This window comes from Lepus europaeus, chromosome 13 (genome assembly GCF_033115175.1).
Source record: "Lepus europaeus isolate LE1 chromosome 13, mLepTim1.pri, whole genome shotgun sequence".
Taxonomy (NCBI): Eukaryota; Metazoa; Chordata; class Mammalia; order Lagomorpha; family Leporidae; genus Lepus; species Lepus europaeus.
In genome coordinates this window covers 48797420-48814040 of record NC_084839.1, presented here as the reverse complement: position 1 = coordinate 48814040, position 16621 = coordinate 48797420, and the positions used below count along the sequence as shown (strand labels likewise).

The window sequence follows — 16621 nt, the reverse complement described above, 5'->3', positions numbered from 1 at the left end:
AGTTCATTACCATCACTTAATAAAGATATCTCTGCTAGTTTCCTAAGTCTTCCTCCTTGCATTCTTTTACTCATGGAAATTCGGGGTCCTGAGATTGGAGGATATTGATAGTGGTTCAAATTGCACTTAGTTTTGTTTCTGGACATCAACATAACTTCTCTCACTTATTCAGTACTGTCATTGCCAACTTCTATTTGTTCAAGAATATGACTAGAATGAATTATAGAAATCATGAGGGTGTCCAAGAAAGCCATAACATTCCCTTCAGTTAGAATAAGTTAACAGGTTTCTCTGGAACTATAGGCTTCTATTCTTTCCTTGCCCCAGTTATTTAAAACAAGAACAAACAAAAACTAGTAAGTGGTTGTAAATCTCTTCTCTGCCCCTTGAATTATAAATCTCCAACAAAGAATATCTTTCTCAAAGCCCTGGGAGCCATCTCTTTGAAATGTGATCACCAAGAAAGGGTCTGTTATGTCCCAGTCTCTGAAAGAGGACAGGAGCCTAAACTCCATGAGAGATAATCAGCAAACACCTTGACCAACAATTAGCTGATAAGCATCTATGAAACTTGGTTAGTACCAACTTCTTTCCAATTTGCTTTAGCATAGACAGAGATAATCTATCTTGGACTGCAGGTTTGTTACCCAGAAAAGGTACAGCTTGCAAGCATTGTGCTCAGAATCAAGGCAATCTGGCAAGGCAAAGTGTAGTTAAATACTTCTTTATTAAGTGTTTTGTAAATGTAGAGGTGCTTATGGGGCAGTTAATTATCACCATCAACTTTTACTGTGGTGATTGATGGCAGAAATTGAGGAAAGTACCCAACTATCAAAAAGCTGACTCCATATTTGCTCTGTGTTAGCTGTAGTTGAATTTACCGGTAAATATAAAGAGGAAGATCAAAAATGGGACTACACAATGCCCAGTCATATTTGCTTTAGTTTCAAATCCAGTAACACAAACAAAAATCAAAATAATCCCAAATGAATCAACCTCTCTATCTACCCTATTTTTATGCCAGTAGAGAATGTTTTCTTAGAGGAATGCCCTAAAGTGAGCTCTGTTAAGTAGATGACAAGTCACTAGTGTCAATTTCCATTACAATATCAGCCATGCTAAATATTCATGAGGGTTTGTTGTGAGAGAACACTTCTATCAATAATGTTAAAGATAAAACCTAAATTATAAGAAACTACTTAGCTTGGGAAAGGGCACAGAGACTAGAGCCTCGACATAGGCAAACTTTCTGAAAATTTATAGTGACTTGAAGTATACAATAAGTTAACAAGCATGTCCAGCTCAGCCTCTGGTGACAGATCTCATTTCCGAAAACAAAGACCAGGCATTGACCTTCATCTAGGGAGCTTAGGGGATGGACACATCCTTAGGAGTAGAGACCCATTATTATTAAAGATCAAACAAGCAAACAAATTTATTAAAAGATATTTCAAATGTAATGGCTTCATAATACAAAGGAGAAGTGGAAGACAAATCATGAAGACCAGACAGTGGTGAGAGTTATTTCTGGTGAGACTGTGATGTCTACAAATGCTATCAAGTGCAGTCATTTTGAATTTACATTATCAATCCTCTCTTATAAGATATGAAAGCAGATTCAGGAGAGTAACTCCTGTGTTGCCAATCAGAGGGAAGACTGAGGCTGTTTTTTGAAAATAGGAAGGTATTGAAGAAATCAGTGCTCATGTCAAAACACAGTTTATGCTGAAGTATAAAATAAGACAGAAGGATAAAAGATGTCACTGACAGCCACCAGATTGCCTGAATTCTTTTATGCTGATGGGTTATGAATTACAGTTCAGAGACAAAAATGGGCAGGGTAAAGCAAAGTTTTTTAATGTGGATTCCACAGGAAGAAGGGGCCAGTTGAGAGGAGAGATGGCCATCCTTTTCCCTGGTTTCAGGCTTTATCCCTGGAGTATGAAGGGTATTGACTGGTGAAATGGCCATGATGCTCACGATTGGTGTTTTTGTTTTAAGATTTGTTTATTTATTTGAAAATTAAAGTCACAGAAAGAGGGGGAGACACACAGAGATCTTCTGGTAGCTTTGGGATACGCAAGGAGGGAAGGCCTATACTTCCGGGAATGGGAAGTCCCTACCCGCACTTCCGGGGAAGAAAAGTCCTTGTCAAGGTCCCCACGGGTGCCTAAAGGTCAACCAGTGAGGATCGGACCTGCCTCGACCTTTAACCCCCATGCCCTGTATCTATAAAAGGAACACTCCCAATCTCTGATGTGCGACTTCCCTGGCCCCTGCTCTGTTGGGACAGGGAACCAAGTCCGGGAGCGGAATCCCAATAAAAGCTTGTGAATTAATTGATTCGTCTGCCTAGGAAGATTTGTTACGTGCTGGACACCTTGCATCTTCCATCCACTGGTTCACTCCCCAGATGGCTGAAATGGCCAAGGATGGGCCAGGCTGGATCCAGGAGCTTCTTCCACCTCTCTAACATGGGTGGCAGGGCCCAAACACTTAGGCCTTCTGCTGCTGCTTTTCCCAGCTAGATTAGAAGTTGCAGCCAGAACATTAACTGGCACCCATATAGGATGCTGGTGTCACAGGCAGCAACTTTACTTGCTATGCTGCAACACTGGCCACATAATTGACATTTTTAATTGACATCTGAGAATTGCATACTTTGAGCTTTTTGTGGTGCAGCAAGTTTAGCCACTTACTGTGATGCAGATGCTGGCATCCCATGTGAATTCCTGTTGAGTCTTGGCTGCTCTACTACTGATCCAGCTCCTCGCTACTGCCTTCAGGGAAGGCAGCAGAAGATGGCCAAAGTACTTGGGGCCCCTGCCACCCAAATGGGAGATCTGGATGGAATTCCAGGATCTTGGCTTCTGCATAGCCTATCCCAAGCCATTGCACCCATTTGGGGAGTGGACCAGAAGAGAGAAGAAATTTTCTCTCTCTCTCTCTCTCTCTCTCTCTCTCTCTCACCTCTGTCCTTTAAATAAATGAAATAAATCTTTAAAAACAATTATATTTTAGAATTTAAGTAACTATAGAAAAATAACAAATGTAAGGTAAAAAGAACAAGTTGCAGGCTAATACTTAAAATTTGACTATCAATATGATTTCCCTGTGTGTAAATATTTATTATGTATGTGTGTGTATATATATGTATATCTGTGTGTGTCTCTCTCTCTCTCTATATATATATACATATATATGTATATATATGTGTGTATATATGTGCGTATATATATACATATATATGTATACATGCATATATATATATATAGAGAGAGAGAGAGAGAGAATACTGGGTTGCAGATTTTTACTTTATCATGTAAGAATGAGAACAAAAAGTTATATTGTAGAAAACACCTAGCAATGTGTTAAGTTGTGGGTCTTAGTGATTTAAACTCAAAAGAAACATAGCTTAATAAAATGTTTCCTTTAAGAAAAAAATTAGCAAGGCAATTATTTCTGCATTGATTGGGCTTTTGAACAATGCAGTCAGGCTACTGTTCTTTGATATATCTACATTGTCATTGTTAGTTTCTACCTTGTGCTTGTCTCATCACAATGACAAGATGGCTACAAAAGCTTCAGCCCTTACATCTGCATTTAAGGCAGAGGAAAGAGATTAAGGAGCAATACCAACCGTGTCTGATATCCTTCTGGAGGAAAGCAATGGTTTCCCCAGAATCTTTCTCTTAGAAGAATTAACTTTTCATCTCTCTGACCAGAGCTGGATTATGACATCCGTCACCTCCGGATCCATGTTGTACAATAATGGGAGAACTTTGCTCACCAAGACACCTCAGACTCTTAAACTTGGCTACACATTGAAGTCAATAGCTATCACCTAGCATTTAAAATTTTTCTAATCTTTTTGAAAGGCAGAGAGTAAGAGGGACTGAGAGAGAGAGATCTCCCAATCATAGGTTACTCTGCAAATGCTTGCAGTAGTCTGGGCTGGACCAGGCCAAAGCCAGGGTTCAGGAACTCTGGGTCCACAGATGTACAAATAAATTATGCTTGATGGAAATACAATGGACAAACTTCCTTGCCCCACTGTGTAATGTATCTGTTTTAAATCCATTAAATGCTCCTTTTTATCATTCTTTATCTGCCAATATATATGGGAATTTGAATTCTTGTTTGAAATTAGTTTACTTATTGGTTCACTCCTTAATTCATAGGTTAAACAAAATCTTTGATGTGTTAATTTTATAGTTGTATGAGTCATGATTATAGCCCAAGTTACTCTTAGTTTATTCACCTGAAATTTGAAATAAGAAGTAAAGGTCATTAGGAAAAATAACAATTTTGATTGTGAATCTGAATTTACCTTACCAGGAGTCTGCTTCACTAATATTAACAAAACAGTAATTGATTCTATTGAGTTATGATCAGAGTGTATTTCATTGATTAATTCAAATCTAGAATTTAAACAAATAGAAATAATAACAACAACTTACCAATAAATATGCATAAGTTCAGGTGAACATCATTCTCTATTTCTCCCACTGCTTCTTTTCTATATTAACAGCAACACCAACAAAAATTCTTGAGAACTTTTGTGTTTTAAGAGTTGGCATTGTTTTTAAATGAAAAAAAAAAAGATAAAGGAAAATTGGCTGAAGTTTTCCTTTTAAATATTGTTCAATTTAGAAGAGGATAGTCTAGTATTTAAAATTTTATTCAATATAAGCACTTAAGCTTTGAAACAACTTAATAATATCCCTTTATTCCCCAAATTACCCGATTTCAGACTTTGTTGTATTCTTTCAAGTATTGCATAAATTTAAAGCCAAACCGAAAAACTAGTAAATTCATTCTCTATGGATTGTTAGTGACTAAAGATATTGTGAATTCCAGAAAGGAAACTTAATGAATAATGATGAGGTTTCAAGTACTTTGACAGTTAAGAGCTGTTTTGGAGGATTAACACAGACATTTCATTAACCTCCAAGTTATACCAACATACACTGCATTTTATCCTTTGCAGTATACACTGCCTGGAGTATATACTAACAACATTCATTTATTGTTATATACAAGGTTTTAAAAGTAATCTATTCTTAAAACAGGAGCATTCAAAATGGATGTACTAATGTAAATAAACTTTGAAAAAAAAATAACCAAACCTTCTGAATTTAGCCAATCAGTATGAAATTTAATTTATGCCAATATTCCTGAAGCATGGTGAAATATAAAACATGCTCTCCACAGGGACTAACCTACCCTGTGAATTTTTTACCTTTGTAAACCAGGAAGTGATGGACTATTACAATTATAATAAAAGAAATAGCCATTATAGAATAATAACCCCAAAGAAAAGATAGCTTTTTCTTCTAGCATGATTACAATCTGCACACTAATTTAGGGAACAGTCAAGCCAACGGTCCATCTTGCCATTAATGAAATCTGCGCCAAATCCATTGCATGCTGGGAGCATCACTGCTGGATGCTGGAGATAGCTCTGTGGTAAATGAGTTACTGGATTTACCCCAGTGGATCTAACAGCCATTTTGCTGAACCGTGGGAGTCCCTTTGCTGGCCTGAATGAGGTTTTAAAAACAAAAGCAAGCCAGCAAGCAGACAAACAAACAAACAAAAAAAAACCCTGATAATAGCTCTGCCTACCTACCTTAACAAAAATACAACTGTGAAGTCTATGTTTAATGAGAGGAAGGGCAAATGAAATGCATTGTAAACCATGTTTGGCAACATCTGGAGAGAAGGATCTAAGTTCTGTTTAAGCAGCCATTTCTACATAGAAATGCTGGAATCCTAGAGATTGGTATAAGCATAAGGAAGAGATAGATGAGGGGACAAGATCAAGTGGGTGTAGCTCTAGTACCTAAGGCTGACCTTCATCCAGGTTCTAAAAATCATGTCCTATAAAATATTTCTCTTTTGAGTGCTTTGCCACTGAGAATATTGTGCAAATCCATTCCTTTAAACCACTGGTTCTCAGTAGGGGCTATTTTACCCTGCAAGTGACGTTGATACTAATTGGAGACATTTTTTGCTCATCACTTGTTAGGGGTGCTATCAGCATATGGTTGGTAGAGGTCAGGGATCCTTTAATCATCCTTCAATACACAGGCCATGAAAGTCCCATATAACACAAATTACCTGCCCCAGAATGTCGATAGTGCCATGCCTGAAAAACCCAGTTCTACAACAGAGTTATGATTTTCGTAACAGTTCTAAATTTTCTTCAGAAGAGCCGGAAAATATCGATTTTACAATAATATGATTTTTATTTTCTAGAAGAACACAAGGATTGTTTTTTACCATGAGAAATGGCTTAGTGTAGTGAAGAGAGAAGACATGGAATTATATCTGGTTAAAAGTTTGATTTTTCCATTTATTTGCTCTGTAGTTTGAGACGTTTGCTTTTGTTCCTCACATCTTGCTTCTGAAAAATGGAAATGATAATATCACCAGTGGATTATGGTAAAATACATGTAAAGCATGTTACACGGCTATTTTGTTTGTTTTTCTAAATAACAAACATAAATTCCACACTGAGAATTGCATGTATGGTAAAGCCCTAATAACTCCTCATGAAGTAATAAGTGGAAATATAATTTGGTCAAGAGAGCTTTAATATTTTCCTCAGCTTGGCTAAACAATAAAGCCTTCTTTTTAATTCTAATACTTCCTTTTTCTAAGACCATTTATTCTGGAAAACTTAAATTGCAAATTCATTCTCTAAGACCCTTTGAAATGTGTATAAATCTTTTCCAGGCCCCTAGCTAATTTTACAACCCAGGAATGTTTTTCTCAAGGACCAGGGAGCTATGCCTTTGAAACATCATCATCAAGGAAGATAGAGACATTATCTCAAAGAAGATAAAAGTCTAGCCTGTATAAGAGGTAATTAGTAAACACAGGTGGCCTATTAATAGAGAAAAGCATTTGCAAATGTAGGAATAAAGCAATACAGTCAACGCATCCTATTGATCAACAGCTCCCAGCGTTTTCCAGTGTCTTCCAGGACCTTGCCATTGGTCCACTCCAGAGTTTCAGCATCTTTATGTCCTTTTTCCCACTGATCGAGTTCAGTTCCAACTCTCCCCTCTATTTTTTTTAAAGATTTATTTATTTGCTTGAAAGACAGAGTTACAGAGAGGCAGAGGCAGAGAGACAGAGACAGAGAAAGGGAAAGAAAAGTCTTCCATCTGCTGGCTCACTCGCCAGATGGCCGCAGCGGCTGGAGCTGTGCAGATCCAAAGCCAGGAGCCAAGAGCTTCTTCTGTGTCTCCCACAAGAGTGCAGGGGTCCAAGGACTTGGGCCATCTTCTGCTGCTTTCCCAGGCCATAGCAGAGAGCTGGATCAGAAGTGGAGCTGCCAGGACTCAAATTAGTGCCCATATGGGATGCTGGCACTGAAGGTGGCGGCTTTACCCACTACGCCACAGTGCCGGCCCCATCTCCCCTCTATTACAATAGTCTTGAATAAGATCGTCCTTGCCTGTTTAACTTTGTCCTAGGCAATTTTTCTTTGGTAGCTCCCAGCCTCTGCCAAGCTCCTACATTAAACTAAAGTGTGTTAAAATATATATTTTACATGTGCTAGGAAAGGGCATGGAGTAAAATGTGACACTAGCCAAGAGAAAGAAGATAACCCTATCTTTGGAAGCAAGGAAGTGGAAGGCTGGCCTTTCCATCAGTACAAGGGTAGTTCAAATAGTTTGTTCAGATTGTGTGTGTGTGTGTAATGTGCTTAATAGAACTGCTCAAATTACTTAATTTCTTCATTTCTCTTGAAAATGACAGGACCCTGCATGCTATGCAATTTAGTTTCTTAGACCCCACATTTCTCATTTCACTAGGACAGTCCAATCAAAATAATATAAAGAGAAAACGAAAACTTCGGAGACGGAATAATAGGTTTACAGAGGAATTGAAGTAGACAGCTATGTTATTTTGTACTGGACAAAGTCTTTAGGGCTCATGTCATTCAATTCTCTCAGTTTCTATTCAGGAATCAACATATTACTTATTGCCTGTAGGTCATAAGTTAGCTAGGATTATGAGGCAACGAATTATACACCATACATGACCAGTAATGACCAGTCCTTCGAAGGTACAGCTGAGTGAATGTTCCCTTTTGGCAAATTGTCACCTCAGTTATCGTGAAGAGGAACCTTGACTGGTAGCATAGCTGACATTCTGATCTGATCCCAGTAGGCAAAACAGACAAGCTGTCATCCTTCCTGCAAAAGAGCTGCTATGCAGAACAATCCTGTCTGGTGGGAAAATGCTAGATTTCCCTGGAGAGAGACTGCTGCATGTGGGTTTATATTTATTGCAGATTCACTTGATTTGCTAGATGGATTTCGATGGAAATTCTTATTATTAGTCAGCCTGATGTTTCTTTAATGTTCCTCGGTGGTATTCCCCTGTAGCTATGTCTTGGCTCTGCAAACACAAAATCTCAGTTTAATGATTGGTATCCTCCCTAGAGATTTTCATTCTCCTCCTTGCTCTGCTCTAGAATTCTCCACAACCTTGTGGAGCAAATCAAGTGAGAACTTGGTATGCATTTCTCTAAAGAGTTTGATGTATTTTATAATGATCTTGTCAATTGGAGGCAAAAGCGTACTTGAATATTCAAAAGGAAATGTGTATCTTAGGGTTTAATTTCACTTTGTTAGGAATAGCAAAGTGTGTCTCACTTTGAGATACTGGTTATAGCTTTTTGGTGTCCTGCTAATTACAATTATCATATCAAAATTTGGACCTACAGTTTACGCTGTCTGAATTAAAGTGGACAAATGCTAAAATGTGCTCTAATGAGGAAAAATCCAGATTAAATAGTTCAAACAGAAATTCATTTACCTCTTACCCAGTAGTCCCATATAGGTCGCATAGATTAACTCCACATAGTCATTTAGACAAGCTGATTGATGTCTTACCTGTATTTGACCTAAGGTTTTTCTGTGCATTGTCACTTTATCATTAGCAAGAAGGACAAAATCGTGGACTAGTCTCAGAAACTTCTTAAGGGCCTTGGGCAGAGGTTGCACACTTTGACTTATTTCTATGACTTATTTCTAATATTCCTTATTGCTATGACTTCATTTCTATGGCATAGATTTTGACAAGATTATCTGGTTACTTCAGGGGCAGTTAGAAAATCCAGCCACAATGCGTCAGCCCTATCGAAGCCTGAGTTCTGTGCTATACACTAAATGCAGGCATATTTTTCTGTATGCCCAATGGCGTCTTCCAATTGTCTTCATCTCCAAAACACTGTGCTTGTTTACGTGGGGCCATGAGAATGACTTAGCTCCTCTTCCATATCCTCCACGGGATATGAGGACGCACGATACTGTGTCTCTTTTTGACCCTATGCACTGAGCTGCTTTCTTAAACCTCTCTCAACTTTAGAAATCTCCAGATAGGAAATAGGTTCCACACTGTAACTTCAGATATAACCCTAAATTTCTGAAAACATCTGTCAGGTTCTTTGAACAACACTGATAACATCCCCCTGTCTGACCCCAGGGTTACAGCACAGCATTCCAGGTTAGGCCTGCGGATCTCAGCTTAGGGAGAGCCTGCCAGGTGCAGTGAGTCTGTCTCCTTATCTCATAAGTAGCTCCAATCTGCACAAATTATTTTCTTAGACACCCTTCTGAACTGACTTGGTGGTAGTGTTGAGCTTGGGGGTATTCTCCTAATAAGAGGAAGATCCTAAGTGTGTTTCTTACAACTCCACCCATTCCTGTTTTTCTGCTTTCCACCATTTTTGGAGAGACCAGGAAAGGATTGGTTATGGTTATGATTGGGGTGACAGAAGCTGTGGGAAACTTACTAGTAAGCTCTGAGGGAAATTTCTGGATGTGGGGGAATTAGAGATTATGGGGGAATGTAGCTCCTTGCTTCTCCGCTATCGGCGCTATTAGTTCTGGTGCAAAAACAGTCAGCCATAGCACAGCCTCAGCTCCGTGCTGTGGACTAAAGGTTAGCGTATTTTGCTGGACATCCAATGGTGTCTGAATTGTCTTCATCTCCCCCAACTCTGCTCCTTTATGTGGAGCCATAAGAATGACTAAGCTTTTCTTCCACAGCACACAGTTGTTGTCATAGCACAGATCTAACTTGTAGTCAGCAACTGGTAGTCTTTAGAAAACTACATAATATTCCATAGTGACCATCCTTAAAATATTATTTTTAATGTTATACTCTGTAGAAAATTTCAAAGTTACAAAGAAAGATTTATTTTGTTATTAGTTAATTAATTTTAGGAAAACTGATATTTTTGTGGTTTTTAAATTAAACAGTGAAAACCGTTAAGAAAAAATAAAATACTACATCAAAAACAGTTCTATTTTGACTCAACCACTATTGGTGACATAGTAAAGTTTTTAATTAAATAGAAAATATTGACTCTAGAACAAACATAATTAAAAGAAATTGCAAGCAGTATAGAGAAAAAACAAATAAGATATCTTATCTAAATCCAAGTTTCTAAACAAAGCAAATTATATCCCATGATACTGGAGTTCCTCACAGTATGGTGAATTTAATAAACCATAGAGATGTGAATAGTATAAATATTGAGATAGCTGTGAGGGAAAGTTGTGTTCTTAAAATACCTGAAAAATAAGGCCTAGGTTGAATTCCTACCGAAGTTCCAAAATATGCTTTTGGTTTTATTCAATTTCTGCATATTTTGAATTTTTAAAATATTTATAGCACCAACAATTAATCTAAAGTACACAGCTGCATGAACTAAAATAAAACAAACACCTAAGTGGCCACTACTTTGTTAAGAAACAGAAATTTATCAGCAATTCTTGAAGCCATCAACTATGTCCCAGTCAAATAACTCTCTCCCTGTAAGGATAATCAACACGTTGTTTTCTATGGAGATGATCACAATTTAGCTTATTGTCTTAATCCCTAAATGTGCATGTCTAATTTCTGTAGCTTATTTTTTTTACAGTTTTTGAAGTTTAATTGATAGACAATAAGCTACAAGTATTTGATGAAATTGGATGAATGTAAAATTTCATGGGCTTTCATATTGTCTGTGAAAGTACTTAAAATTTAATTTCTAATTGTTCTTTGAAGTACAGAAACATAAAATTGATTTTTGTTCTTTTTCTTGTATTCTAGTGAACTGTTAAATTCATTAATTCTAATAATTTCTGTAGACCCTAAGTGATTTTCTTCATATTGTCTGTTAATTAAAACTCTTTGGCGTCTTTTTTTCTGTATGGATGCTCTTTATTCTTTCTTTATTATGATGTATAAATCCTCCACAAGAATATTGAATAGAAGTGGGGTGATTTGACATTCTTGTGATTTTCTTGGACATCCTTGTCATCCTTAGAAAAAAATATTTATTTTTTTGAAGTCAAAGTTAGGATGTTAGGGGATGGGGAGATGTGGAGATGGGAGGGGGAGGAGAGGAGAGGAGAGGAAGAAATCTTCCATCTATGTCCCTTTCCCCAGATGGCTGCAGTAGCCAGAGCCCGGTCAGGCTGAAGCCAGTAGCCAGGAGTTTATTCCAAGTCTCCCACCTGGGTATCAGGGGCCCAAGCACTTAGGCCATCTTCCCTTGTTTTCCCAATAGGATTAGCAGGGAACTGGATCAGAAGCAGAGCAGCTGGGACAGGAAACAGCACCAGAATGTAATGTTAACATTGCAGGTGGTGGTTCAACCTCCTATGCCATAATGCTGGCTTCCCTTGTTATTTTCTTGGGGGAAATAATTTCGTTTTCTACTGTAAAATATAATTTTTAAATTATATTTTAAAATTAAATTTTAACTTATTTGAAACACAGAGAGAAGGATAGAGACAAAGACAGAGACAGAGAGACAAAATTCTTATATGCTGGTTCAATTCCCAAATGCCTACATTGGCAAGGGCGGGGGCTACATTGGGGTGCATTTGGATTGGGAAACTCAATTCAGACCTCCTTTGTGGGTTGCAGGAACCCAATTACTAAAGCCATCTCCACTGTTCTCCTAGGATCTGCATTAGTGGGGAGCTGGAGTGAGAAATGAAGTCTAGGCACTCTGACATTGTATGCATGCTAAGTAAGCTACAGGCCTGCCTCTAAAGCATCATTGTAGTGTGGGGTTTCTGTAGATGTTCTTTAGCAAGTCAAGAAGGTCTAGTTTTGCTGAGAAGTTTTTTATGTTGTTCCATTTTTAATTTTTATCAGTATCACCTGTTGAATTTTGATGAATTCTTCTTGTCTATTGAGATTATATGGTTGTACCTTTTTAATTTGCTAACATGATATAGTGACTAATATTTTTGAATGTTAAATCAACATTGCTTTTCTGGTAAAACTTGCTTGCTCATTCTCTATTTTTTGTGTAATGTTAACATTTGTGTAGAAGGTTTACGTCTATTTTCATTAGGATTATGGATCTACACCATTTCTGTTTCCGTATAAAAGTCTGGTCCCACAGAATTAGCTGAAAAATTTTCATATTCTTAATTTTTCTTATACAGACTATATATAATTATTATTATTTCTTCCCTAAATGTTTAATAGAATGCTTCAATGTAGCATTATGTCTGGAGTTATCTTTGTGGGAAGGTTTTTAACTTACAAATTTGTTTTCTTAAAGATTTATTTATTTACTTGAGAGGCAGAGTTACAGACAGAGGGAGAGACAGAGAGGTCTTTGATGTGCTGTTTTCCTCCCCAAATGGCCACAATGGCCAGAGCAGGGCCAACCCGAAGCCAGGAGCCAGGAGCCAGGACCCAGGAGCTTCTTCTGGGTCTCTCATATGGGTACAGGGGCCCAAGCACTTGGGCCATCTACTACTGCTTTCCCAGGTCATTAGCAGGAGCTGGATTAGAAGTGGAGCATCATGGACTCGAACTGGTGCCCATTTAGGATGCCGGCACTGCAGGCCTATGCTTAACCTACTACATCACAGCACTGGCCCCAAATTCATTTTTAGTAGGGCAATATAAAGTACAGTGTTGTTTTTTTTGTTTTGTTTTTTTGACAGGCAGAGTGGACAGTGGGAGAGAGAGACAGAGAGAAAGGTCTTCCTTCAATTAATTCACTCCCCAAATGGCCGATCCAAAACCAGGAGCCAGGTGCCTCCTCCCGGTCTCCCATATAGGTGCAGTGGCCCAAGCACTTGGGCCATCCTCCACTGCCTTCCCGGGGCCACAGCAGAGAGCTGGACTAGAAGAGGAACAACCAGGGCTAGAACCCGGCACCCATATGGGACGCCGGCGGCACAGGCGGAGGATTAACCAAGTGAGCCACGGCACTGGCCCAGCACCCTAACATTTGATATACGTACAGTGTATCACTGTGTTTTGAAATTGTGTCTTAGCTACAAGAAGACATAAGAACTTTTGTTTTGAGTTAGAAATGAGATGCTTCTCTTCAAAGTATTTTTGTAAATGCACTTACGGTTTCTTTCATTCTCTGTATCTATGTTGCCATCAGTACTGTTAAAAGACACATGTAAGAACAAAATAATCATCCTCCAGTGGGAAGCTATAGAAAGCCTCACATGTATTGGTAATGGGTTTTTTTTTTTCCTTTATTGTCTTGTTTATTCATAAACTCCATTCACTTTCAGGTTGTGTTTTCAGTCACTATTGAATATTAACTTGATTCTTACCACATTCATTAGTTTGAGCTATAACCCTGCCTTTTTTAGAGATAAACCACCAGAGCTGACGGCATTTGGGAAGCACTAAAACCCACACCCTCATACCACACAAGCCCATGAGGACTAGGAAGATGGCGAAGGGCAGACGTCACGGGAGTGCAGTGCAGGTGTCCAGGAGCCAGCGGAAATCTGCATGAAGGATATGTATCCCACTCACTCCCAGGAGACAGCTGTTCATGAAATGTGTTAACTAGAGTATTTGTTTTACAGGAAGGCAGTCGGCTTAAAAAGGCATTCTTTCTTTCTGTTTTCAATTGTAGCAGTATAAGACGATATGCTCACACATTAAAAGCCAGCGTTTTTTTATTGGTATCTTTTGGTGTTATGGTTCATCTTCATAATCATGAAGTAGCATCATCCTCTAGACCAAAGGGGTTATTGTTTAATAGGGGAAATAGGTCAAATTATACAGTTCTTCATATATAGGATAGATATAGAAATTTAGATCAGGATAATGAAATAGATAGTAATATAATTAGGGATATCTGTATAGTCATAACCTCACACTGATGTGTTTTGTTGGCTTTTCCTCCTGGACTGGTTCTTCACTGATATCCTTACTCAAAGTTCTTTCCTCTCTACAGCCTAAGGGTCAAGTTCATCACTCTGAGGTGGATACTTGTGCAGTCCAGCTTCAAGCTGACCTCCTTCTGTTGTCTACATATATCACCTGTGCTGGTCAACATGGATCTCTCATTGTCCCTCTGAAGAATCTATTTTACCCAGTTTCCTTTTTGCCCATCACTCTGTTCTTGTTTGGAATTACTTACTTGCTTCTCTTTACATATAGGAGAGGAACAGAGCTGAAGCTCCCTAAAGCCTGCAATGAATGCCCTCTGTTTCAGTGACATTTTTGCCTTCCCTGAAATTGTGCCTTCTCTGTAGCATGCACTACCTCAGCCACTATCTTGGCATTTTGCCTTGCACTTTTACTTATCATTTTATGTATGGATCCTGTCACCCCAAAGAGCTTGTCGGGCCTTTAAGAGCAGAAACCATGTCTTGTATCCATTTATCTTCATTGCCTAAAATAGAAAGCCCTGTGGGTAGTGTGCTTATGATTAATATTTGATGCTGATGATTTTAATAAATTTTAGTTATGCAGAGATCATACGTTACACTTAAGTCCCTGATCTGTCACACTCTTGGCATTAGGGAGTGATTTTTATTTGTCATGACTATATGTTAGCATAGGCAAAGCAACTGTAGATATTTGGTCCAAAATAATTTTTCTTACAATGAACTGATAAAAACAGTGGGACTTGGTTGGGTTCAGGCTATAGAACAATTGTAGGAGAGCAAGAAACTGGAAAATCCTATGAAGAAAAACCTCTAATTGATAGAATTCAGGCTTTCTTGTTTTTAACTCTCACCTTATGTGTGCTTTTTCAGGAGGTCTTAAATACTGAAAGGTTTGTGCTGTTCTCAGAAAGAGTAGATCTTTTTCACCTTGGGGCAATTTATTTCTCTATGTATACATATCAGGCTTAAATGGAATATTCTCTCCTTTGACATGATAATCTCAGTTGCTCTATTTTATCTATGAGTGCCTATGTAAGAATTCCTTAATAAACCATTCTAGTGTGTTGTGATATGTGAAATAATGGCTTCCCAGTAATGTCTACATTCTAATCCCTGAAACTTGTGATTGTATTAGGTGACATTGAAAGGGGGAGTTAACACTGGAGTTAGAATTAAGGTTGCTTATCAGTCAATCTTGAGATGAAAAGTTGATCGGGTTTATTTGGGTGGGCCTAATATAAATCACAAGAATACTTGTAGGCGAATAAAGGAGGCAGAAGAGAGAGATCCAGAGAGTTGGGAACTTGGGGAAGTTCCACCCTGCTGTTGCTGGTTTTGAAGGTGAAGGAATCATTCTTGTCAAGGACTATTGCCTGTCACCAGAAGCCGGAAGAAGCAAGGCAGTAAGTTGCCCTCGGATGCATCTTGGATGAAACATGGCCCTGCCAACGCCATCATCTTAACTCTCTGAGATTGTCTGGTTTGTGACCTCCAGAACTGTCAGAGTATACGTTTGTGTTATTTTAAGTCACTAAGTATGTGGTAATTGGCACAGCAGTAATTAGAAGCTAATAAAGATGGTAAGATCACTGATACTTTGGACAGTCTCCTAACTGGAAAAAAAAAAAAAAAAAAAAAAAACCTCAAGTTTCTGTTTTGTAACAGGTCTTTGGTAGGTTAGCATCGCCTATGTAGGCACCAGCTCCTCATTCTCACGTTAGCACTTCTACATCTTTAACCTTCTTTGACATCCTTTATTCCACTAAAGCTTCACATCATGATTGCCCAGTTGCTATTCCATGGGTCACTATCTATATTTATTTATTTAAATTTATTTGAGCAACAAAGAGAAATAGACAGACACCACTCCCATCCATTGGTTCGCTCTTCAAGTACCTACATATATCCAAATACCAGCCAGGCCTGATCTGGGCTGAAGCTGCAGACTCAATCAGGTCACACATGTGGGTGACAGAAAGCCGAATACTTGAGTCATCAGCACTGCCTCCTCAGGTCTGCATTAGCAGGAAAGTGGGGTCAGGAGTCAGCCAGGTTTCTAACCTAGATCATAGGAGATATGGGTGTTTTAACTAGGATTTTGACCACTAGATCAAATGTCCACTCCTGCTATTTGTATTTAACTGATGAGCAAATGAAGGTATAGGGAGTCAATAGCTTGTACTCATGACCCAGTAGAGGAGACATAGTGCAGTCTGAAACTGAGAGCAGGAAGAAATGAAACAAATTCCTGGAATCTCAAATGTCATTTGCCCTTTAACCCACCTTAGAATGAATATAGCCCTCTGTCATATTTTTATTCTACTGTATATTTATTCCCACAATTGTATACTTATTCCCAAAATTTATTCCCATAATTATGAGTTATAGTTAGAAGGTATAAGATGATATGTCAATAAGGAATGTTAAAAGCT

The 16621-nt window shown here is 38.3% G+C and overlaps 1 long non-coding RNA gene across 1 annotated transcript in view; it reads left to right on the top strand.

Moving 5' to 3' along the window:
* LOC133772179 (uncharacterized) overlaps positions 1–16621 on the top strand; it is a 486159-nt gene that overhangs the window by 139141 nt on the left and 330397 nt on the right. The gene's annotated exons all lie outside the window — the stretch shown is intronic.